The sequence below is a fragment of the Bos javanicus genome, chromosome 8 (assembly GCF_032452875.1).
Source record: "Bos javanicus breed banteng chromosome 8, ARS-OSU_banteng_1.0, whole genome shotgun sequence".
Taxonomy (NCBI): domain Eukaryota; kingdom Metazoa; phylum Chordata; class Mammalia; order Artiodactyla; family Bovidae; genus Bos; species Bos javanicus.
Window position 1 is genome coordinate 59,736,942 of NC_083875.1, and position 25,481 is coordinate 59,762,422.

The 25,481-nt window shown below is 40.3% G+C and overlaps 1 protein-coding gene across 1 annotated transcript in view; it reads right to left on the minus strand.

Moving 5' to 3' along the window:
* Window positions 1–25,481, minus strand: part of SPATA31F3 (SPATA31 subfamily F member 3) — a 69,334-nt gene that overhangs the window by 14,808 nt on the left and 29,045 nt on the right. The window contains exon 2 of the mRNA XM_061425625.1: window positions 18,843–18,912. The gene's annotated coding sequence lies outside the window, so the exon portion shown is untranslated. The remainder of the gene's footprint in view (window positions 1–18,842; window positions 18,913–25,481) is intronic.

Here is a 25,481-nt window from a genome sequence, read left to right on the forward strand (position 1 = left end):
TTTCTTAGATATAATTCTGGTATCCAAAGATGGTTTATTAATTAACTTAGTCATTTGCTTAATTATTAGGCTTCTAAGGTTAGTCAAGGATCTGGAAATATAATTTTAGCTAATATATCCTTATGAATTCTAGAATTCTAAGGACTTCATAATAATTTCAGAAACAATGGCTTGCTGCTCCTGCTGCTGCTAAGTCACTTCAGTCATGTCCAACTCTGTGCAACTCCACAGACAGCAGCCCACCAGGCTCCGCCGTCCCTGGGATTCTCCAGGCAAGAACACTGGAGTGGGTTGCCATTTCCTTCTCCAATGCATGAAAGTGAAAAGCGAAAGTGAAGTTGCTCAGTGGCTTGAAAATCACCCAAATTTAACACGTCATAAATCTCTGAATTGAAAGCATTCAATGAGCCCCAAACAGGACAAATTAAAAGAAAATAATATCCAGACACATTATAATCAAGCTTCTTAAAACCAACGATAAAGAAATCTTGAAAACAATGAGAGAAAAATACTGTTATAGTTCAAATGACTGAATTTCTCATCAAAAACCACACAGGCCAGAAGATGGTGTAACAACATCTTTAAAGTGTTAAACATCCACAATGTTATAACCAGTTAAAATATCCTTCAAAAATGAAGATGCACTAATATGCACCCCAATGTTCATAGCAGCAATATTTGCAATTGCCAAGATATGGAAGCAACCTAAATGTCCATCGACAGATGAATGGATAAAGAAGATGTGGTATATATACAATGGAATACTAGTCAGCCATAAAAGAGAATGAAATTTTGCCATTTACAACAACTAACCTTAAGATGACTAACTTGACTAACCTTAAGATGGATTTAGAGGGTATTTATGCTAAGTGAAATAAGACAGAGAAAGGTAAATATTGTGTGGATCTAAAAAAAATAAAACAAACTAGTAAATATAACAAAAAGGAAACAGACTTACATATAGAGAACAAACTAGTGATTGCCAGTCAGGAGAGGGAAGAGGGGAGGGGCAATATAGGAATACAGGATTAAGAGGTGTAAACTATTATGTACAAATAAAGCTACAGGATATATTATATAACACAGGAAATATAGCCAATATTTTACAGTAACTATAAACGGAGACTTAAAACATAAATCACTGTTGTACACCTATAATTTACTACATTGTACATCAACTATATCTTAATTTTAAAAGTATTAAAAAATGAAGATGAACTAGAAACATTCTCATAAGAAAGAAAACTAAGATAATTTTAGTATTTCTTTCAGCTGTGAAAGAAATGCTAAAGGAAGCTCTTTTGGCTGAAGAGACATGATCCCAGAAAGAAATGTGGAACTTAAGAAATCAAGGAAGAACAGAAAGGGTAAATGTCAGGAAAAACAGACTATTTTTCTACTCTTAAGTACTTTAAAATACTTATGAATGTTGAAAGCAACAATTACAATACTGTATTTATAGATGTAATACATAAGATACTGATAAAGAGACATGATAAAGGGAAATTTGTGGTTGTAAGGCTCCTGTGTTTTAAGTGATAAAATATTAAATCTAAATAGACTGTAAAAGCTAAGTGTGTAAATTGTAATCACTGGGGCAACCACTAAAAAATGATGCAAAGCTACATGGTCAAAAACCAATAAATAAATTAAAATAAAACATTCATATGCAAAAATTCCAAAAGAGGTCAGGTAAGAGGAAAAGAGGAACAACAGAGAAAACAGGAAAATGATATAATGCACAACTAAATCCAGCCATTTTAATTATCATGGTAAATATCAATGGTCTATACATACCAATTAAAACATAGAAATTCTTACATTTAATTTTTAAAAGACCAAACTATATACAACATGATAGTTTCAAGAAATCTACTTGATAGATAGTACAAACTCTAATCAGAAAAAAAACTGGATTGGCTTTTACAGTGTCAGAATAAGCAGACTTCAGAATAAGGAAAATTACCAGCAGTAAAGAGGAAAATTATATGGTGAAGATTGGAGCAAATACCCAAGAAGACAACAATTTAAAATGTATATGCTCCTAAGAACCCAGAGCTCCAGAGTATATGAAGCAAAAACTGATAGAAAAGAAGCAGAGACAAATCCACAAATATACCTGGCCATTTAAACACTCCTCTCTCTATAATAGGTAGATGGAAAATTAGCAAAGATAGAGAAGACCTGAACAATACTATCAACCAACTTGACCAGATGACATTTAGAAAGCACACCACCCAACAGGAGCAGAATACACATTCAAGTGCACACATGTAATATTCATCAAGATAGGCCATATTCTGGGCCTTAAAAAAAAAAATAGCAATTTTTTTTTTTTTTTGCAATTTTTTAAAAAACTGAAGTTGTGGACTTCTCTGGTGGCTCAGCAATAAAGGATTCACCTGCCAATACAGGAGACATGGGTTTAATCCCTAGTCCTGGGGGTCCTGGGGGCTTCCCTGGTGGCTTAGACAGTAAAGAATCTGCCTGCAATGCAGGAAACCCTGGTTCAATCCCTGGGCTGGGAAGATACCCTGGAGAAAGAAATGGCAACCCACACCAGTATTCTTGCCTGGAAAATTCCATGGGCAGAGGGACCTGGCAGGCTACAGTTCATAGGGTCACAAAGAGTCAGACACGACTGAGCGACTAACACCAGGGGATCCCACATGCTGTGAAGAAACTAAGCCCATGCACCAAAACTACTGAGTCAGTGCTCTAGAGCCTGGGAGCCACAACTACTGAAGCCTGCGTGCCCTAGATCCCGTGCTCTGAAACAAGAGAAGTCACTGCAGTGAGAAGCCCGTGCACCTCAACTAGAAAGTACCCCCCACCATACTCTCTGCAACTAAAGAAAAGCCCATGCAGCAATGAAGACTCAGCACAGCAAAAAAATAATAATTTTTAAAAAACAAATTACACAGAGCTGATCATAAAAGCCTTAAACAGCAAGTCATTATTTAGTGACTAGAAAGATTTCTGGAAAATCCCCAAATATTTGGAAATTACAAAATGCTGATGGAAAAAATTGCTGATGAAAGAAATCAGGGAAGACCCAAATAAAGAGTCATATTAAGTTAAAAGATGGGAAAAATTAATTTAGTTAATGTTTCAATTTTCTCCCGAATTGATATGTATATTTCCAAAAGGATTTCTTACAGATTCATATGGAAAGGCAAAGAAAGTAGAATACCCCAAACAAAGAAAAGAAGAGTAAAAGAGTAAAAGACTCATGTCATATGATTTAAAGACTTACTACAGTAACCAATAGTGTGGTCCTGGAGAAAAGAGAGACACAAAAGTCAATGGAACAGAATAGGGCAGGGATTGGCAAACTGAGGCCTGTGGGCCAAATCTGACTGATTGCCTGTTTTTGTAAATTACGTTTTATGGAATACAGTCATGTTCACAGTCATAGCCATTTGTTTACATATTGTCTATAGTTGCTTTCATGCTACCATAACTGAGCTGAGTGCTGCAATAGAAACCATTTGACCTGCAGAGCCTAAACTATTTAACAAACATTTGGCCCTTTAAGGAAAAAATAATAATCAATTCCTGAAATAGAGAGGCTAGAAATAAACCCAAAACATATATAGCCAAATGATTTTTGATCAAAGTGAAAAGCCAACTCAATGGAGAAATGACAGTCTTTTCAACAAATGGTGCCAGGATAATTGGACATCCATTTGCACACACACCCAATAAAGACCAACTGAATCTTGACTATACCTCACACTTCAAATTAACTCAAGATTGATCACAGACCCAAAAGTAAAGCAGAATACTAAAACTCTTAGAAGAAAATACAAGAGACTTTGAGTGAGGAATAGTCTTAAAACATACTATCCAAGCAAAATTCATAAAAGAACACATTGATAAGTTGTACTTCATCAAAATTCTAAACTTATGCTCTTTTAAAGATATTGTTAAGAAAATAAAAAGACAAGCCACAAATTGGCAGAAAATATTTGCAAATCAGATATTTGACAAAGGACTTTATCCAAAATATATGAAGAACTCTCAAAATTCCACAGTAATAAAACAGACAACCCAATTTTAAAATGGGCAAAAGAAGATATACAGATGGCAAATAAGCATATGAAAAGATGCCCCACATCATATGTCATTAGGGAAATACAAATTAAACCAATGAGATACCATTACATACCAATTAAAATGGCCAAAATCCAGAACGCTGACAACACAAAATGCTGGCAAGGTTACAGAGGAACAGGAAATAATCTGTAATTTTTGTAATGGACAAAAGCCTTGGACAGCTAATCAAAGAGATACACAGATGACAAATCAGCACGTAAAAAGATGTTTAATATTATTAGTCATGAGAAAAATGCAAATTAAAACCACAATGAGATACTAATATAAATCTAATAGAATGCCTAAAAACCAAACCAAAACAACAAAAAACTGATGTTGTCAAATGCTAATCAGGATGTAGAACAAGTGCTCTTTCTCAAACACTGCTGTTGGAAATGCAAAATGCTACAGTCACTTTGGAAAACATTTTAGTGATTTCTTATAAATTTAACAAACTTGCCATACAGCCCAGTTCCCAGTCCCAGGTATTTACTTAAGTGAAATGAAAGCCTCTAGTCACACAAAAACCTGTATCTGCTTTTTTGTCTTGTTTCTCTCGTTTTCCACCTTGATCCTGCCACCAGGTGTATCTCAACTGCTTTTGGCTTCTCAGCTTTACTCTCTGTTTTTCTTTCTTTATAATTCTCTCTAATCATCCTGTTCCTTGCTGCCTCAGTAAGTTCCACATCTTAGCAGGCCTTGGAACCGAACCCCTAGCACTGGCAAATGCTCCACCCAGGACTATCACTTTCGGTTATTAGCATGATGTCATGCAAGCCCACTGCTCTGTTTTATCCATAAGCATTTTAGAAAGTATAATCATTTACTGAACTCTAGCTTTCCTCATCTATTTCATTTTCTGAGCTCTTAATATTTATCATATCCCTAATGTTATCTAAGGTTCCAGAAAATGGAGTCCTGCATGTGACTTAATGACCAACTAGAGTCTCTTATTAAAAAAAAAAAAAAAAGCAAAGTCCCTTATCAAATAAAGCAAACAGCAAAGTCTGAAATAAAATCTGAACTCCAGTTTAGCTTCTTAATTGTATATTATTGCTTTTCTTGTTCTAATCTAAATATTTGATGTCTTCAAGCACCATTTAAACTTTTCTGTGAAGTTGGTCAAACCACCCACTCTCTTAGTATTTTAGTCTCTACTTTGAGTACACCATCATTTGAGAGAGCTTTTGAACACTGTCTCCAAGAAGCCAGCAATTAGTAGATTTGACAACTGTTTATTCTGCATTTAAGACAGCACCAGAAAAAAAGCCTCTATAGGTGACCTCCCTACATGAATGGCATAAACCTCTTACTCCAAAATATTCTCTAAGAAAGAGTATTTACAGATAGACTTGGTTTTGCAGTCAGTAGGGATATCTTGCCTTGTGATTAGATTTTCTTGGCTAGTTGTATGATTTTGTATGTGCATGAATGAAAGCATTTGTAACATGGGTGAGTGGGTGTGGATCCAACCTGTCAATGACAACCTCAGCTAAGGGTTCCTGCTTCAGGGAGACGGAAATGGTCACTTATTCTACCAACTTGGAACTCATAGAGTTTTCTGGGGAAAAAATTTTTTTAAAGACACTATACCTACATGTTTAAATAATAGATCTTTTTTCCCTTAGTTTTTTCCTAGCTAAGATTATAGGGATTCTCTCAAATTATAAAAGGTTACTTAGCCCAAGTCCCTCTTTTGAACATGGTTCAGCCTCTATGACAACCAGGGATGGTATGGTAGGTGCAGGGAGATATCTCGGATCATACACAATTTAAGCTTTTATGATCTGAAGATTTCCTTTTTCTAACATTTCATCTTCTTTGTCCACCACAGTGTCATGTAGTGCTAGCTCTTAAAATAAATGTGTCTGATAATGACTTTCACTGTCCTATAGGACTGTGCTCTGAATTCTTAAGTGTGAAAAATGAATGTAGGTACTGAGACCAAATGAACCCTCTAATTTTTCAGTTTGCCTTTAAAATGAGTATGCATCTTCTCAGTAAGTCATAGTATTTTATAATGGCTAATCAAATTATCTTTGACTGTGTGGATCACAAAAAACTGAGGAAAATTCTTCAAGAGATAGGAATACCAGACCACCTTACTTGCCTCCTGAGAAATCTGCATGCAGGTCAGGAAGCAATAGTTAGAACCGGACATGAAACAACAATTTTTCCAAATTGGGAAAGGAGTACGTCAAGGCTGTATATTGTCACCCTGCTTATTATTTAACTTCTATGCAGAGCACATCCTGCGAAATGCCAGGCTGGATGAAGCACAAGCTGAAATCAAGATTGCTGGGAGAAATATCAATAACCTCAGAGATGCAGATGACATCACCCTTATGGCAGAAAGTAAAGAAGAACTAAAGAGCCTCTTGATGAAAGTGAAAGAGGAGACTGAAGAAGTTGGCTTAAAGCTCAACATTCAGAAAACGAAGATCATGGCATCCAGTCCCATCACTTCATGGGAAATAGATGGGGAAACAGTGGAACAGTGACAGACTTTATTTTGGGGGGCTCCAAAATCACTGCAGATGGTGACTGCAGCCATGAAATTAAAAGACACTTGCTCCTTGGAAGAAAAGCTGTGACCAGCCTAGACAGTATATTAAAAAGCAGAGACATTACTTTGCCAACAAAGGTGCATATAGCCAAAGCTATAGTTTTTTACAGTAGTTACATACAGATGTGAGAGTTGGACCATAAAGAAAGCTGAGTGCTGAAGAACTGATGCTTTTGAACTGTGGTGTTGGAAAAGACTCCTGAGAGTCCCTTGAACTGCAAGATCAAACCAGTCAATCCTAAAGGAAATCAGTCCTGAATATTCATTGGAAGGACTGATGCTGAAGCTGAAACTCCAATACTTTGGCCACTTGATACGAAGAACTGACTCATTGGAAAAGACCCTGATGCTGGGAAAGATTGAAGGCAGGAGGAGAAGGGGATGACAGAGGATGAGATGTTTGGATGGCATTACCAACTCAATGGACATGAGTTTGAGTAAGCTCCGGGAGTTGGTGATGGACAGGGAAGCCTGGCGTGCTGCAGTCCATGGGGTGGCAAAGAGTCAGACATGGCTGAGCGACTGAATTAAACTGAATCAAATTGTAAGACAGTAAAAGGATTAGGACTAATCTTTTAGACATACAGTTATAGAGACAGTCCTCACTTGGCACAATTTCAATATACACAAATTTCACTTACCACAGTTTAGTTAAATAATACCAATATGCACACAAATTTCAATTACCCGTAGGATATTTATTCACTGTAAGTAACTGCACGAAACACAAACCTCACTTCTAAGTTTTTAGTCCATAAATCACAACATAAATAATAGATGAGCACCATAGTGAGTGGCAAATTCATCACTTCTTTCAAACTGACTGGTCTCAGCACATGGGTTATTCAGTTCACACACAGACAACAAAGAATATTGCTTTATTGTCTCCATATCTCTGGATATGTAGCACTTTACAAAAGAAGATACTCAAAAGAAGGAATTAGCCAACAAAGGTTGAGGTACAGTAAAGGATCAAAAAGTGATAATGCTGAAGATGAAAACTGAATCAAACATAAACGAAGTTACGGAAGAGATAACTGACCATGGATGACACTGCCACCATTCGAGAGACCCTAGAAAAGCAGCGAGAGGAATGAGCAAAGCATAAATGAGGAAAGGATGATCATGTCCCAGAGCAAGTGATGCTGGAAAAATAGTTCACATTAAAGTGACCCTCAGAGATATTTTATAACATTGAAAAAAAAAAGATAAAATGTTGGAACCTGATCTAGACTTGGAAAGGAATATGAGAATTTGGAAAGGCATAGAAAAGATGCTCACTCCATACCCTAAGTTACATTATAAGAAGGCAAGCACTATTCAAACAATTCTTGATGAGTTTTTTCTTCTTTTGGTAGAAACTGTTCTAATGAATCCTAGCAAAACAATTCAGATGGTGTGTGAGAACATTATTTCCACTGCTACAATATGCAACCTTCTTAAAAAAAGTGTTTCAAAGAAGAACACAAACTTTCCATGTATATGGACTATAATATTGCAAAATTAAACCTTTTTTTCTTATACAAATTACTCCATAATTTTGAAACTTGAAAGAATCAGTGAGTAGTTTGATTTTAATACTCAGAAGCTTTTGAATAGTAGTGAACAAAAATAATGGGGGATTTTTCATTTAACAAAATCAATGAAGTACTTACACCTACATCACTCTTCAGTGTTGAAAGACTTATTGAAAAAGATATAAAACGCACCCTCCAAAATATCTCGTAAGTAGGAAAGACCACTCTGTATGCCTTAAGACATTAGTTAAGAATTTAGAGACAGAGGAAGGGAAAATCCTTAGTGGTAGTATCTTGGTAAGCTTTCTTTACAAAAAAAACACAAAACTTTACATCTCAATATTTCTAATTAGAGTGTACTAAATATTAGCTTTACTGCTTTTTTCATTTCCCTATTCATTACCACTGACCATAATGGACTCTTTAATGTTTTGACAAAAAAAATTTTTAAGTCACTAAACAACTAATTTTTCCCATTGATTTTTAAGATCACAATTTCAGCCTATATAGTTCTTTTTATGGTCCCAGACAACCGTGCAAAGAACTGCCTGTGCTAGAAAATGAATTACATTAAGAATCATTTTATATTGATTAGACCAGGAGTTTTCATGCTATGCTCAGCAAAATCCTGGGTTTCAATAAAGTGTTTTAGGGCTTCCAAACATTTCGGAAGTGTTTGACTTTAACTTCATTTTTTAAATGTAGTTTATTTTTTAATTAATATACTATTTTCTAGAAGCTTTAGATTTATTGAAAAATGGAGACAATGCTGAAAGTTCCCATGTACTTCCCTTTCCTCTCTCCCCTCAGTTTTCTTTATTATTAATTATTATTATATTAGTATGGCACATTTGTTATCATTAATGAACTTATATGAATACATTATTACTATTAAAGTCTACATTGTATTCAGATTTCCATTGTTCTTATCTAAAGTTCCTTTTCTTTTTCTGGATCCCACCCAGGACACCACATTACATTTAGTTGTCATGCATGTCTGCTGAGGCTCCTCTCAGCTGTGACAGGACTTCCCTTGTTTTTGAGGCTGAGGACAACTGGTCAGGTATACTGTAAGATGTCCCTCTATTGGAATTTGTCTATTATTTTTTCAATTAGACTGAGATTACAAGGCTTGGGGAGGAAGATTACACAGATAAAGTGCCATTTTCATCTCATAGTAACTATTTTTTAAAAATAAATACACAATATCATGCACTCTCTAATGGCCCCTCTACAAAATTTTTTATACACTGAAAGCTACCAAACTATGAACTCTTACAAAAATTACTGTAAAATGTCTCCTCTAATGGCTCTGTTTGGGTTTCCCAGGTGGCTCAGATGGTAAAGTGTCTGCCTGCAATGAAGGAGACATGGGTTTGATCCCCAGGTCAGGAAGATCCCCTGGAGAAGGAAATGGCAACCCACTCCAGTACTCTTGCCCGGAAAATTCCATGGATGGAAGAAAATCCTGAGATTGCAAGATAGTACATAAAAATAAACTGTCATATTTTACAACCACTCATCTATATGTATGGGCTTCCCTGGTGGCTCAGTGGTAAAGAATCCATCTGCCAATGTAGGAGCTGCAGGTTCAGTCCATGGGTGAGGAAGATCCCCTGGAGAAGGAAATGGCAACTCACTCCAGCGTTCTTACCTGGGAAATCCCATGAACAGAGGAGCCTGACTGGCTACCGTCCATGGGATCTCAAAAGAGCAGGACATAACTCAGTGACTAAACAACAAATCTGTATGCATAAAGACTTTTCTAATGCTGTTCAAAACAAGTCAGGGATTCCAACAAAGGCCATTTCCTTCTCCAGGGAATCCTCCCAATCTAGGGATCGAACCTGCATCTCTTAAGTCTCCTGCACTGGCAAGCAGATTCTTTATCACAAATGCCACCTGGATCTTCCCTGTCCATCAAAGGTAAGATTAGATCAGCTACTCAATAAATATTTGTAGAAAGAATGAAAAAAATATGAGCCAACCAATAAATAATGAGTGACTTGTGCTACTGGCACTAGGCTCCATTCGAGGACTCTGAACAGAGGGTTGAAGGAAACAGAATTGCGGGTTATCAAATGTCTTTGTATGGACTAAATGTTTATGTCCTCCTACAAATTCACATATTGAAACCCTAACCTCAAAGTGATGGTATTCAGAAGTGAGGCCTTTGAGAGGTAATTTAGATTAGATGAGGTCATGAGGGTGGAACCCTCATGAATGGGATTACTGTATATATACCCTTAAAAGGGTCACCATAGAGCTCACTTCCCCTCTGTTTTCCACGATCTCAGATTACAACAAAAAGATGGCCATCTATGAACCAGGAAGCAGGTCCTCACTGGACACTGAAGCTACTGACTGGCACCTTGATCTTGGACTTCAGTCTCTAGGACCATAAGAAATCAGATCAGATCAGATCTGATCAGTCGTGTCCGACTCTTTGCGACCCCATGAATCGCAGCACGCCAGGCCTCCCTGTCCATCACCAACTCCCAGAGTTCACTGAGACTCACATCCATCAAGTCAGTGATGCCATCCAGCCATCTCATCCTCTGTCACCCCCTTCTCCTCTTGCCCCCGATCCCTCCCAGCATCAGAGCCTTTTACAATGAGTCAACTCTTCGCATGAGGTAGCCAAAGTACTGGAGTTTCAGCTTTAGCATCATTCCTTCCAAAGAAATCCCAGGGCTGATCTCCTTTAGAATGGACTGGTTGGATCTCCATGCAGTCCAAGGGACTCTCAAGAGTCTTCTCCAACACCACAGTTCAAAAGCATCAATTCTTTGGCGCTCAGCCTTCTTCACAGTCCAACTCTCACATCCATACATGACCACAAGAAAAACCATAGCCTTGACTAGACGGACCTTTGTTGGCACAGTAATGTCTCTGCTTTTGAATATGCTGTCTAGGTTGGTCATAACTTTCCTTCCAAGGAGTAAGCGTCTTTTAATTTCATGGCTGCAGTCACCATCTGCAGTGATTTTGGAGCCCCAAAAAATAAAGTCTGACACTGTTTACACTGTTTCCCCATCTATTTCCCATGAAGTGGTGGGACCGGATGCCATGATCTTCATTTTCTGAATGTTGAGCTTTAAGCCAACTTTTTCACTCTCCACTTTCATCAAGAGGCTTTTGAGTTCCTCTTCACTTTCTGCCCTAAGGGTGGTGTCATCTGCATCTCTGAGGTTATTGATATTTCTCCCGGCAATCTTGATTCCAGCTTGTGTTTCTTCCAGTCCATAAGAAATCAATTCTGTTATTTAAAAGCCACCCAGTCTACAGTATTGTTACAGAAGCCCAAACGTACCAAGACAGTCTTCAAGTTGTCACATAATCATAAGTATTATCCTCCCAAGTTACCGTTATTAACTCTCAAATACATACATAGATATATAGATATATATTTCAGTGTATTCATTCCTGTAAATATTCAAATCTATGAACAACTTCCCCAGATGAGCTGAGGAGATGTCACAAACTAAAACTGCCTCCTTCTCTTCTACATCCTTTATTTTTACCCTCTCCAATCGCCTCACACAGTAGCCCTCTTAGTCAGATGCACTGGTTAGCCATTGTAACCCTTCAGAGAATTTCAGCAGAGATCTGGATATCCAGCACACTCTGATGTGGTATTTGCATTTCATGCTTAATTTGTCTATAACATTACGAATTCTGCACTCCTACATTTCACTGTTAAAATCATAATACTATTTTGGTACTTCTCTTTTGCAATGAAATTAGCATTTCCATGTAAAGTAGAAAAACTGTTGGTTGTCTCCCTAACGTGTCTAGGGACGTCATCCAAGCCTGAAGTTTAAATTCCCAGCACCTGGGATGAGCCATACACTTGTACAGGTTTCTCAGTGCACTGAAGTACTGCCGTGGACTCCTGCCTAGGTCTCTTCATGGCAGAGGATGACCTGGCTGACTTCTCCTTTGGTAAAACTGAAGGAACCTGAGATCAGAGACACTATATGGGAGTTTTCTACTGAAGTGAATTTTCTCCTTACCCTTATAGGATTTTCTGACAGAATGAAAGAGCATGTAGGCTGCACTGTTAAAGGAGGTACCAGGAATCCAGTGAGCCTAGTACCCAAAATAAGAAAGCTTAAGGGTTTTCCAACTAGTGCTCACACCAGAGCCTGCACCCAGACACTCCAGGGAGTATCTCAGAAAGGGGCCCAGAAGAAGGCAGAAGAGCCTCCAACACATTTCCATCAAGTTCGGGGACATTTATTCCTCATATTCATGAAGATTTCCAGGAGTTGTGTGACTATTGGTCTTAGTTTATGGAATCTTGCCATCAGAGAACTGACAGTTTAAGCAGGAGAAACAAACAAACACACTTTTCAGACAGGGTCAGGGACATGGAGAGAAACTTCCCAGATGATATTTTTGACATATTTTTCAATTTCATAACTCTAATTCTAACCTTAAAAATCTACAAATTGTTCATATACTCATTTCAGTGTATGAAGAGTGAAGAATAAATTGGGAAACTGCATCCCAATTTAGATGTATCCAGGCAGAACCCAGACTGAGAAGACTTCGGTGGCAGCTGGAAAAGAGGGCAAGGGGCCAAACTCACAGCCTGTAGAACCCAAAATTAACTTGTTTCAGGGTTATCTTGGCAGTACTCTGGCTTGCATTTCAATCCATTGCCCTAAAACGCTAACAGAAAGAAAAGTGTTAAGTCTTTATGTTGTGGGGTAGAGGTAGCTATTTCCCCCAAAAATCACCTGAGTTTGAGAAGACAAGTGAGAACCTGGAGCTCTTCTCTACCTCCAGAACCTTCTCTCTGGTCTTCTGGCACCTGTCATGTCCCAGGGATTTAATCCTGACTCAGTCTACTCACCTTCACCTGTTCTTTTTCAGCATGGCCAATATTCCTCTCCCTTTACTCCATCCCATAAAAGCAGGCCCTAAGGGAATCTCATGTCATTATGTAATATTCTTCCCTACTACTACCATCCCTCTGAGCTGTCTGCAACTCCAAGCCATGCCCAAATGTCAAGAAACTGAGCCTATTTTTCCTATGTTGAAGCAGGCAATTTAGAAGGAATAATATTGTAATGAAATTATGGATACTTTTTCTATCCTTAAAAATTTCAGTATGGTGGCATTAGCATTGATATTATAATAAATGAAATAATGTTTTCCTTAAATATTTTATAAAATCATAAGCATATTTGTCTTAAAATAAAATATATGAGTGTGTGTGTATTAGGCACTCAGTCATGACTGACTCTTTGTGACCCCATGGACTGTAGCCCACCAGGCTCCTCTGTCCATGGAATTTTCCAGGCAAGAATACTGGAGTGGGTTGCCATTTCCTTCTCCAAGGGATCTTCCTGGCTCAAACCTGGGTCTCCCACATTGCAGACAGATTCTTTACTTTCTGAGTCACCAGGAAATTTAAATACTTCTATAAAAATGAATAGCTTACAAATAAATATTTAACCTATTGCTATAACAAAATACTATTTTTATGTAAAAATACAGAAATTTTTTCCATACATATCCCAAATATACCCTAATCATGCTTCTGTCCTCTCCGGGCGAGCCTAACTCCTACTAGAACATCTTCTAGTAGAAGTTAGATAATGTGAGTCCTTCGCCTCCTGCCAGAACATAAGCTTCATGCAAGCAGGTACTCCTTTTTTGTTCACCACTGTATCCCTAGCTCTAAGTACAATGTCTGATAAACAGTAGTCACTCAATCAATATTGCTTAATAAGTGAACGTACACCTGCATGCATTTTTATACAAGACAGGAACACTAAAGCAATCAAGTAGAAGCAATAAGAATGTATGTGTGGACTTCTCAGATGGTCCAGTGGTTAAGAATCCTCCTGCCAATGCAGGGGACACGGGTTCAATCCCTGGTCCAGGAAAATCCCACAACTAGAAAAGCTCCAGCTAGCTACAGCTAGAGAAAACCCCACATGAGGCAATAAAGATCCAATGAAGCCAAAAAATAAATTTAAAAAAAGTTTTAAAAAATGCATATGTTACATGGGTCTTTGTTGAAGTATTAATAATGGATAACACTTATTAAGTACTTATTAGGTACATATGTTAGGCACTATGCTAAGCACTTGATATGTAAAAATATGATATAGCCACTATTATTAATTTTAATTTTTTAAAACCTGGAGGAAACAATTTTTGAGAAGTTAGTATTGTTACTATATACCTACATATAATATCTCCTTTTAATTTAGCAAAATACTAAATAATCTTCATGAGTTATTCTTCAATAAGATTACAGAATAATTTTAACAGTGTTCACATTTGCACTCTCAAAGTCACAGAGGAAGTTAAAAGAGCTGCAATAAGGATTTTGATTCCTTAATTCTAGTATGTTGCCAAAGCAGCTCAAATTTCTTCCCAGAAAACAAATACAAACATCTGTGGTACTGCTGCCCCTGTTCTGGTTCTGGTGTGGGAAAGTTAATCAGTGATTACAAAATTCTTTGTAAATACAAAGTGCCATAGAAATGCAAAACATCTACAACAACAGTAATTAGTTCTAATCACCATCTTTTTTGTGTGCAGCTGTCTCTCAAAATTCACTTTGGGAGTTTAATCACCCCATCTCAACAAATAAAGTAACCGCCCCTTTTCTCAGACCCTAATAAGAAGCTGTCCCTCACTCCTCCCCCCAGCCACACCCAAGACACCCTCCATTCCCTACACACATCCTTCTCCCACGTGAGAAAACACTAAATGCTGACATTAATAAGAAAAACAAGTTTAAATTAAGCCTTGAGCCTTTTTCAGTTCAGTTTAGTTGCTCAGTTGTGTCCGACTCTTTGCAACCCCATGAACCGCAGCACGCCAGGCTTCCCTGTCCATCACCAACTCCCAGAGCGTGCTCAAACTCATGTCCATCGACTCAGTAAAGCCATCCAACCATCTGATCTTCTGTTGTCCCCTTCTCCTCCCTTTAATCTTTCCCAGCATCAGGGTCTTCTCAGATGAGTCAATTCTTCACATCAGGTGGCCAAAGTATTGGAGGTTCAGCTTCAGCATCAGTCCTTCCAATGAATGTTCAGAACTGATTTCCTTTAGGATTGACTGGTTGGATCTCCTTGTAGTCCAAGGGACTCTCAGGAGTCTTTTCCAACACCACAGTTCAAAAGCATCAATTCATCAGTGTTCAGCTTTCTTTATGGTCCAACTCTCACATCCATACACAACTACTGGAAAAACCATAGCTTTGACTAGATGGACCTTTATCAGCAGAGTATTTTAAAACCCTTGAATTTTAAACAAAATTGGGCACAAGACCCTGGAGAAATATACACATTTCAAAATATAACTCCTCCTGTCCCCTACACAGGTAGGAACCTTTTCCTCCATCTAAGCTCCAGTAACGCTCAGGTAACTATCCTAAAAACAAAAATCATGGCATCCAGTTCTATTTACTTCAAGGCAAATAGACGGGCAAACAATGGAAACAGTAAACAGATTTTAACAGACTTCTGCTCTGAAATCACTGCAGACAGTGACTGCAGCCATGAATTAGAATACTCTTGCTCCTTGGAAGAAAAGCTATGACCAACCTAGACAGCATATTAAAAAGCAGAGACATTACTTTGCCAACAAAGGTCCATATAGTCAAAGCTATGGTTTCTCCAGTGGTCATGTATGGATGCAAGAGTTGGATCATAAAGAAGGCTGAACACCAAAGAACTGATGCTTTTGAGCTGCAGTGTTCGAGAAGACTCTTGAGAGTCCCTTGGACTACAAGAAGATCCAACCAGTCAATCCTAAAGGAAATCAATCCTGAATATTCATTAGAAGGACTGATGCTGAAGCTGCAACTCCAATACTTTGGCCACCTAATAAGAAGAGTCTACTCATTAGAAAAGACCCTGATGCTGGGAAAGACAGAAGGCAGGAGGAGAACGGGACGACAGAGGACAAGATGGTTGGATGGTATCACCGACTCAATGGACATGGGTTTGAGCAAGCTCTGGGAGATAGTGAAGGACAGGGAAGCCTGGCGTGCTGCAGTTCATGGGATTGTAAACAGTCGGACATGACTAAGCAACTGAACAACTACTATGCTAAAAAACCAGGTTGACAAATATTGTTTATTTTGCAGTGTAAGGTTCATAATATGCACTGAATACATTTAACAATCATGACAATCATCAATTCAACATTCTTGTTTGTATTGTCTATGGCTTCTTGAGTAGTTGCAAGAGATCATATGGCCCACAAAACCAAAAATATTTACTATCTGGTCCTTTATAGAAGTAGTTCACCAACCCTTAATAGGGTATGAATATAGGTTGTGACTTCCCTGGTGGCTCAGATGGTAAAGCGTCTGTCTACAATGTGGGAGACCCAGGTTTGATCCCTGGGTTGGGAAGATCCCCTGGAGAAGGAAATGGCAATCCACTCCAGTACTCTTGCCTGGAAAATCCCATGGACAGAGGAGCCTGGTAGGCTACAGTCCATTGGACTGCAAAGACTCAGACGTGACTGATCGACTTCACTTTCACTTTCATAGGTAGAGAAAAGGTCTGAGGCCAGAGTCCTAGGGCACTTCAATATGATAAGGAATATAAGAAGGAAAGCTTCATGAATATAGGCAGGAAACCAAGGGAGTCTGGTATCTCCAAAGTCAAGTGAACATCCATTTGAAGGTCCAAGGAAGTAATTGACTATGTTAATATTGCCTAGTGGACAAACAAGATGGGGACTGAGAATTAAATGCTGGATTTCATAACCTGGAGGCCACTGAGGACCTTCACAAGAGCATTCTCAGTGGAATGGTAGGGATGAAGGTCTAATTGATGTGTGGGTGCAGTGAAAAATGGAGAAAGAGGCTGTGGGGACAGATAACAATTATGCTAGAAAGGAGAACAGAGAAAAGAGTCATAAACGAAAATGGTTGTAGAACAGAGTACATTTGTTCTGTGGTTTGTTTTTTGTTAAGATGGTATTAATATATCATGGCATGCTTATGTGCAGATGAGAATATGGGAATGATCCATTAGAGATGAAAATGATGATGAAGATGAAGATGGGTGAGGAGAAGGGGTTGAATTATGATATACTGTGGAAACTTCATCCCTACTGGAAAGAGACCAAGTTTCAGCAGTCAGATGAAATGACTCCCTGTGTTAAACATCTAGGGTGAATGTGTGTGCATGTGTGCATGCTGTTGCTTCAGTCGTGTTTGACTCTTTGCAACTCTATGGACTGTAGCTTGCCTGGCTTTCCTGTCCATGGGATTCTCCAGACAAGAATATTGGAGTGAGTTGACATGCCCTCCTCCAAGGGATCTTCCTGACCCAGGGATCAAACCCACATCTCTTATGTCTCCTGCACTGGGAGGCAGGTTCTTTTACCACTAGCACCACCTGGGAAGCCCCCAGGACAAGCTCAGGTCCTCCACAAAGAAAGGAAACAATTTATCTGAAACAGAACCATTAAAGTGGGCCCCAAGGCAGACAGCTATCTGGTCTCACTCCTGTAAAAGGCAGTAGTTTGGGAGGCGCACAAAGGGCCACGAAGGGACGATCTCAGGTAACCTGTCCATAGATGGAATGCATCGTGCAGACTCTGAAAACAAAGCTGACTTGCAAGCCATATCGCCTGCTACTGACAGATGGCACTCCCTAGGCTGGTTTTCCTTTTGTTACCCTTTACTAACATCTCATTCAGATATTTCAGCTTTCAACAGGGAATCTCCATAAAGCTGTATGTCCATGTGAGAATTAGCGTGGTAAAAGACATTGGTCTCCTTGAGGCTAGGGCAGTGAGGGAAACTGTGACCAGAAATGGGTGAATGAATTCCACAGGTGCTGCTCGACCACAAAGTCCACACACTCTTGATTTTCATTCCTTAAAAATTCTGTCTTATTTCATTAAGAAGAGGAAACCCTGGACCTCCCGGGTAGTCCAATGGTTAAGAATCCCCCTTTCAGGGAAGCAGATCTGGGTTAGATCCCTGGTCAGGAAACTAAGATCTCACACGCCTTGGGGCAACTAAGCCCAGATATAACAACTACAAAACTCTCACGATGCAACAAAATATCCCACATGCTGCAACTGAAGCCCCACAGAGCCAAAAATAAATTAATTAATTTTTTAAAAAAAAGAAGAGGAAACCTTAAAAATTCATAGAAGAGTTTGGGTAAAAAGGAGGACAGGTACTAGTAAGATCATGGTTTAAAGTCATACAGTTTTTCTTATAAAATAAAACTCTGAACTTTCAGTTTAACACTCCAGAAACACTCTCCAGGAGAGGAGGGGAAGTTCACCAACACTGTCCCCTGAGTTTCTCCGTTGCAGGGGGGAGCTCTTTAACCTCAAGAACTATAACTGATCCCAAGCATACAATGTTCTTTCTTTCACATTCTGTTACAAGTGTACCCAAAAGTCCTCCTGCCTTTGCAGGGTAGGGACAAACTAGAATATTCAAAAGCCTTTCCAGGAGGCTGGGAGAGAATGAAGGCAACAGAAACTGCAGAAGCAGGAAAAAAGGAAATATGAAATCTAGGCACGTGGGCTTTGAAGCCAGATGATCTTGGATTTAAATTTTGGCTCTTATTGACAGTATAACCTTGAGTAAGTCACTCAACCTCACTGAAGCACAGTTTCTTCATCTATAAAGTCAGTAAATTTCCACCTACCTGTGTTAGTTCAGAAGCAAGAAGCAGATACCAAGATCAGACTAGACTTGCAAGTAACTGGGGGAAGTGCCTGTGGGAAAAAAAAATGGGGAGAAAGCTGGAGAAGGCTGAGATGTGCCAGATAGTGACACACATCTGACCCAAAAGAAGGAGTGAGGGAAAGAAGGAAGACAGTACTGGAGGGACCTCAGAATGCCACACTTTCAGAGAGTTTCTGCAAAGCTGATGTAGGATTCTCAGGCCAAAATCTTCTGTCAGAGGTGCCCTCTGTCTCACAGGAACAGGCCTGCTGCACACCATCACTGGCTGGAAACAGACTACAGGAAATGGGGCCTTGGAGCAAACTGTGGTGCTGTTGTAGAGCACAGCAGCTGAGGACATCGATTGTGCTGCCCACAGTAGGAGTTCTGAGACACATTTCTATGGTCACACACATCTCCCTCCCCACAAGGGCCTGGGGAGTAGCTCCTCCATGGTTCCATGGGAGGAAGGGCCTGCTGAGTCAAACAGACTGTCATCCTCATCACCATCACTGATCTCAGGCCTGCAACTGGTACTCACACCCTGCCTCCTCCTTTCTAAATTTCCCTCACTGTCATCTGTCACCTTGGCTTGTCTTGGTGACTCACCTGGTAGGGTGACCTTGAGACAGGCTGGGACCTGGGACCCTTTGCTGCAGTGCCAGCAATGCTTGTAACTAGACACACATCTCCTCCAGCAACAAAATACAAAGAAACTATATGGGACTAAAAATAACTGCACACATGCCACAGTTAGGGCAAATTCTGGACAAAGGACACAAAGAGACCAAAAATCCCAGCTGCCACTTTTGAAGAGCCTGGAGCAAAAGGAGAGTCAGGAGCAAAAGCAGAGTACTGTGCATGCTCCTTACACAAAATATCACCTAAGGGGTGGGCAAATCACCTAAGCCACTCCCGGCCAGACCTCCGGACACACCCCTACCCTTACCCCATAGCACCTAGTAAAGCCTAAGGTCTAAATTTCTTGTCTGGCCTGTGGTCCATTTCTGTTGATTAAGGAGGCCAAGAACCTGATCAGTAACATATGTGTCAACCTGAGCCTTCATTCCTGAAGGGTCTGGTAATCATGCTGTGAATAACCACACCCTTCTCAGACTAGAACTGCTGCATGTGTCCAATCAAAAGGGCAAGGAAATGCCCCACTGTGTCACAGAAATTCCACACTTATTCCCTCCCTGTCCACCTTGAGTAAAAACTGCCTTACCATTTCCTGCTGATCAGGGTCAATTACTTCTGCCAATATAGTGGCTCTTCTCTCAGGCTAGTCCCTGGACACAGAAGTCCAAAATGCGCTGGCAGCAGCCACTGCTTATAGTTCAGTAAGAACCCTGTTGTGTCCCCTGGCAAAATTACACCTTCTTTAGATATCAGAACCTCCAACTCTACAAAGCTCAGAGGTGCAGAGGCAGGAAGTACAAAACCCCTCTCTGGGTCCTTGGGGGTAATGGTAAGTGGGGTTACTTCTGCTTGCACCCCTTTCTTCCCAGGCCCATGTATTCTTCCCCCTGGGGACCTAGCATACATAATGTTCTCTCCACATATACTACATGCTGAAGGATGGTGCCCCATCCTTTCAGTGTTGCCACCACACTGGCACTTTAGCTGCGTCTTTAAAAGGCTGTTCAATATTTTCTGAGGCCAGCTGCCCCTGGATGGTACAGTATGTGATATGAGCAGTGGACCTATGCTCATGGGCTCACTCCACACATCCTTCACTCTGATGAGGTTCCCATGTTGGGATACTAAGTTATGTGAGAATCCCTGCCTGAAGATCAGGCATTTCCTAAGCCCCTCAATAGTGATGCTGACTGAGGCACTACAGGTAGTGCCCCAAAAAAGTCATATATCCCTGTGAAGATGAACCACTAGTCCTGCCATTGTGGGAGAGACCCAAAACAGCTGACTTGCCACCAAGTAGGTGGTTGCTGTGCTCAAGGAAAAGTGCCCTATCAAGGGTTCAGCATTGGTCTCTATTGCTGACAGGTTGGATATTCAGAGGCAACAGAAGCCAGAATTCCAAGAGCTTACAGTGTGATTGTTCCACTGGAATTTAATATATGCTCCAAACTGCATCATTTCCTACCAATGACACTTCTAACAACAGAGGATTCTCTAGATCCTATTGGCAGAGATCTTTCTTTTCTAGGTCTCACTCAAAGCAGGCAGCTCTTCTGCTACTCTATGTGAGCCACAGCAATGAACCCAGCTGTAGAAAAGATTGCTTCCCGAACCCAAGGAGGGTGCTGTGCTTCCATCTTTGTGGTAGGGGACACAAGATGCAGCGATTTGTTTTATACTTTGGAGAGCTATGCCAATATACTCCAGACCACTGGACTTCTAAAAACGTCACTGAAATGGCAGGTTTCTGAATCCCTGTAGGGTTTTACTCCCACCCTCTAGAGCACATCAGTATACCATCAATAAAATGGATTAGTGTGATGATTTGTGGAATGTCCAGTCACTCTAGATCTCAGCTATATAATGACTGGACAGGAAAGCTGACATAGCCCTGAGATCAAAATGTAAATGAGTTATTGTTGGCCATCCCTTCTTTTCTGATTTGAAGTGAAAAGAATGTTTTTGTCAGATTAGTGGCCATATACCATATACTTAAAGCCTTATTGATCAGTTCTAGCAATTAGACCATATCTGGCACAGTAACTATGATGAAGGCTACTGCTTGTTTAAGCCAGCAATGGTCTTCAGTCATTCTCCAGGGATGTGATATTGTTTCCAATTTAATATCTTGGCTCGGAGAGGAAGGAAGGTGAAAGAACAATTTCAAAGGTTTCTACTTGACCATCTTTACTATATCTTTAACCCAAAGTGAGGGTTACTCTAACATCCAAGTATATGAATGCAATCAAAAATAGGAGAAATAACCACTGAGGGTATCCACAAACCCAGAAAGCCTATTTGGAGCCAGACGTTAGCAAGAACTTCATTTATTATTTGGTCTCTGTAGGCAAATTTGGAAAACTCAGCAGTGGCCACAGGACTGGAAAAGGTCAGTTTTCATTCCAATCCCAAAGAAAGGCAATGCCAAAAGATGCTCAAACTACCACACAATTGCACTCATCTCACATGCTAGTAAAGTAATGCCCAAAATTCTCCAAGCCAGGCTTCAGCAATACGTGAACCGTGAACTTCCAGATGTTCAAGCTGGTTTTAGAAAAGGAAGAGGAACCAGAGACCAAATTGCCAACATCTGCTGGATCATGGAAAAAGCAAGAGAGTTCCAGAAAAACACCTATTTCTGCTTTATTGACTATGCCAAAGCCTTTGACTGTATGGATCACAATAAACTGTGGAAAATTCTGAAGGAGATGGGAATACCAGACCACCTGGCCTGCCTCTTGAGAAACCTGTATGCAGGCCAGGAAGCAACAGTTAGAACTGAACATGGAAAAACAGACTGGTTCCAAATAGGAAAAGGAGTACATCAAGGCTGTATATCGTCACCCTGCTTATTTAACTTATATGCAGAGTACATCATGAGAAACGCTGGGCTGGAAGAAGCGTAAGCTGGAATCAAGATTGCTGGGAGAAATATCAATAACCTCAGATATGCAGATGACACCACCCTTATGGCAGAAAGTGAAGAAGAACTAAAGAGCCTCTTGATGAAAGTGAAAGAGGAGAGTGAAAAAGTTGGCTTAAAGCTCAACATTGAGAAAACGAAGATCATGGCATCTGGTCCCATCACTTCATGGCAAATAGATGGGGAAACAGTGGCTGACTTTATTTTTGGGGGCTCTAAAATCACTGCAGATGGTGATTGCAGCCATGAAATTAAAAAAACGCTTACTCCTTGGATGGAAAGTTATGACTAACCTATACAGCATATTAAAAAGCAGAGATATTACTTTGCCCACAAAGGTTCATCTAGTCAGGCTATGGTTTTTCCAGTAGTCATATATGGATGGGAGAGTTGGACTATAAAGAAAGCTGAGAGCAGAAGAACTGATGCTTTTGAACTGTGGTGTTGAGAAGACTCTTGAGAGTCCCTTGGACTGCAAGTGGATCCAACCAGTCCATCCTAAAGGAGATCAGTCCTGGGTGTTCATTGAAAGGACTGATGTTGAATATTTCAATACTTTGGCCACCTGATGCAAAGAGCTGACTTATTTGAAAAGACCCTGATGCTGGGAAAGATTAAGGGCAGGAGGAGAAGGGGATGACAGAGGATGAGATGGTTGGATGGTATCACCGACTCAGTGGACATAGGTTTGGGTAGACTCCAGCAGTTGGTGATGGACAGGGAGGCCTAGCGTGCAGTTCATGAGGTCACAAAGAGTCGGACACGACTGAGCGACTGAACTGAAATGAACTATTAGAACTATGGTCATGCTTTGGGTCTCCAGGTAGCAAAGTCAACTCAGACTGTAGGTCTAAAAATGTTTGAGTATTTTCCCCTTCCCAATATATAATCACCCAAGTAAGCTTCCATGCGTGCCTTTGGAAAAGAACTAGGGGAATCATCATAGGATATATTTGCCATGCTGTGCTACCTATTTTTCTCCTAGAAACACCATGCTGTACTGCTATTGCCACAACTCATGCAGCTCAAGTCCCTTGGCTGTTCCCTTAGACCTTGAAGGTCATTACAATTACTGTGGCCTCTATTACCTTAAACAGGCTTCTCAGGTGGCACTAGTGGTAAAGAACCTTCCTGCCAATGCAAGAGATGCAGGAGATTCAGATTCAATCCCTGGGTCAGGAAGATCCCCTGGAGAAGGGCATGGCAACCCACTCCAGTATTCTTGCCTGGAGAATCTCATGGTCAGAGGAGCCTGGCGGGCTACAGTCCCATAGGGTTGCAGAGTTGGACACGATTTAGCACACACATACTATTACCTTAAAGCTCCTCATCCCCATGGATACTTATGAGCTCAGCTCTGTGACCACCTCTCCTACAACTGGCCCTGATCTGTAGAGAAGAGCGACCACTATAATGCTGGTGTTACTCTCACCAGTACTTTCCCGATGGCCTTCATGAATGGGTTGTCTCCTGAACTCTCTCATGGAATATAATCAATGGGTATGTTTCGTGGCCTCACATAATACAGCCATTATTTTTGGGCCACTTTCATTAGCCTTCTACTATCTGCCAAGATAGCTCAAGAATTTCTACTTTACTCAACATTGCTATCACTTTGCTAAAGACTCTAATAACTACCCCAGGCCCTTAAGGTTCGTGCTAGGGTGTTAAATCCTATTATCCCAAAACTGTCCAGAAGTGTATACATTCTTACTTACCTAGTCTTATACTTCAGGTCCCCTGACAAAGCACCATCAAAATACAATCCCATGTATATCACCTTGCTTCTGCCAGTACATGCTAGCTAATTCCTGCAGTTCCTCCAGTGTATGACATCTTTTCTCCCTTATCAGCAAGTTGTGCTAATATTTGACTCTAAGTTACTGGCCTGGCAGCCTGGAGAGGAGGTGGGGATTCTTATGGGTGTACTTTCTGCCTTATGGGAGGAGAGATTCTACATCTTATGTCTGTCAATACAGAAATGCTAGCTCTGTTACAGAGCAGTTCACTTCTGCAAATTCTTATGGTTGAGAGGGGTCTTCAGAGCCATATCCTTCGAAGCATCCATCCAGATGTCCCTACCTCACAAGTCAGGGTCCCAGGTTTTCCCAGCCAGGACCCTGAACTTAGCATAACAGACCTAACTTTACTGTTTTTAAATGTCTCTGGAGCTCTGCCAACCTAATCAGATTATCTGTTTGCTATTCAGTTACATCCTCTCTTCCACTGCAGTAATAAGGACTCTCATACTTAGACTTTAACTATTTGTTAATAGCCTTCTGATTCTCATTGTCTCTCTGCCAAGTAAGCATCAGTTCAGCTTAGCAGTAGCCAGCCAGTTCCACAGTTTTCATATACATTGTCCCCCTCATAACTTCTGCAGTTGGAGCATCACATGAGTAAAGTCAATTCCCTCAACAAGGAAGATTTCCCAAGCCACCTCCAGTGAACTCTTTAGCTACTGGAAAATCACTGTGTGCTAGGGACTACTTATGCTTCACAAACCACCCAAGAGGGAATAATCTTTGTCCACTGGGAAATGGGTGAACCATGCCCAGAACCCCACCTTACCACCTGTTTTCTTGGACCATGTGTACTGGTTGAATTATCTAAGAAGCAGATATCAAGATGAAAACAAATATACAAGAAATTTATGGTGGTGGCAGGGTGAGCTCCTGAGAGAGAAAATGGGAGAGATCTCAGAACATGATGCAGGTCTGACCCCTGTATAGGAAAGAGGGAAAGAAGGAAAGTTAGCCAGGAAGAGTCTTAGACTGTGATGCCATTCAAAGAAAATTTTGGCAAGGCCAATGGGAAATCCTCAAGCCAATGTAGCCTGTCAAAGGAGTCCTAATCTCCCAGGAACAGCCTGCCTTTGCAGCCCTGCTGTGCTCAGTCACAGGCTGAGAACAGTCCATGGGAAGTGTGGTTTTTGTGCAAATACAGTGGTGGGTTCAGAGTGCAGCAGCTAGGGCTGCCAGTTAATTAAAGTCTGCAGTAGGAAATATGAGAGGCACAATCTCATGGCCACCACAACACCTTATAGGATTATTCTGA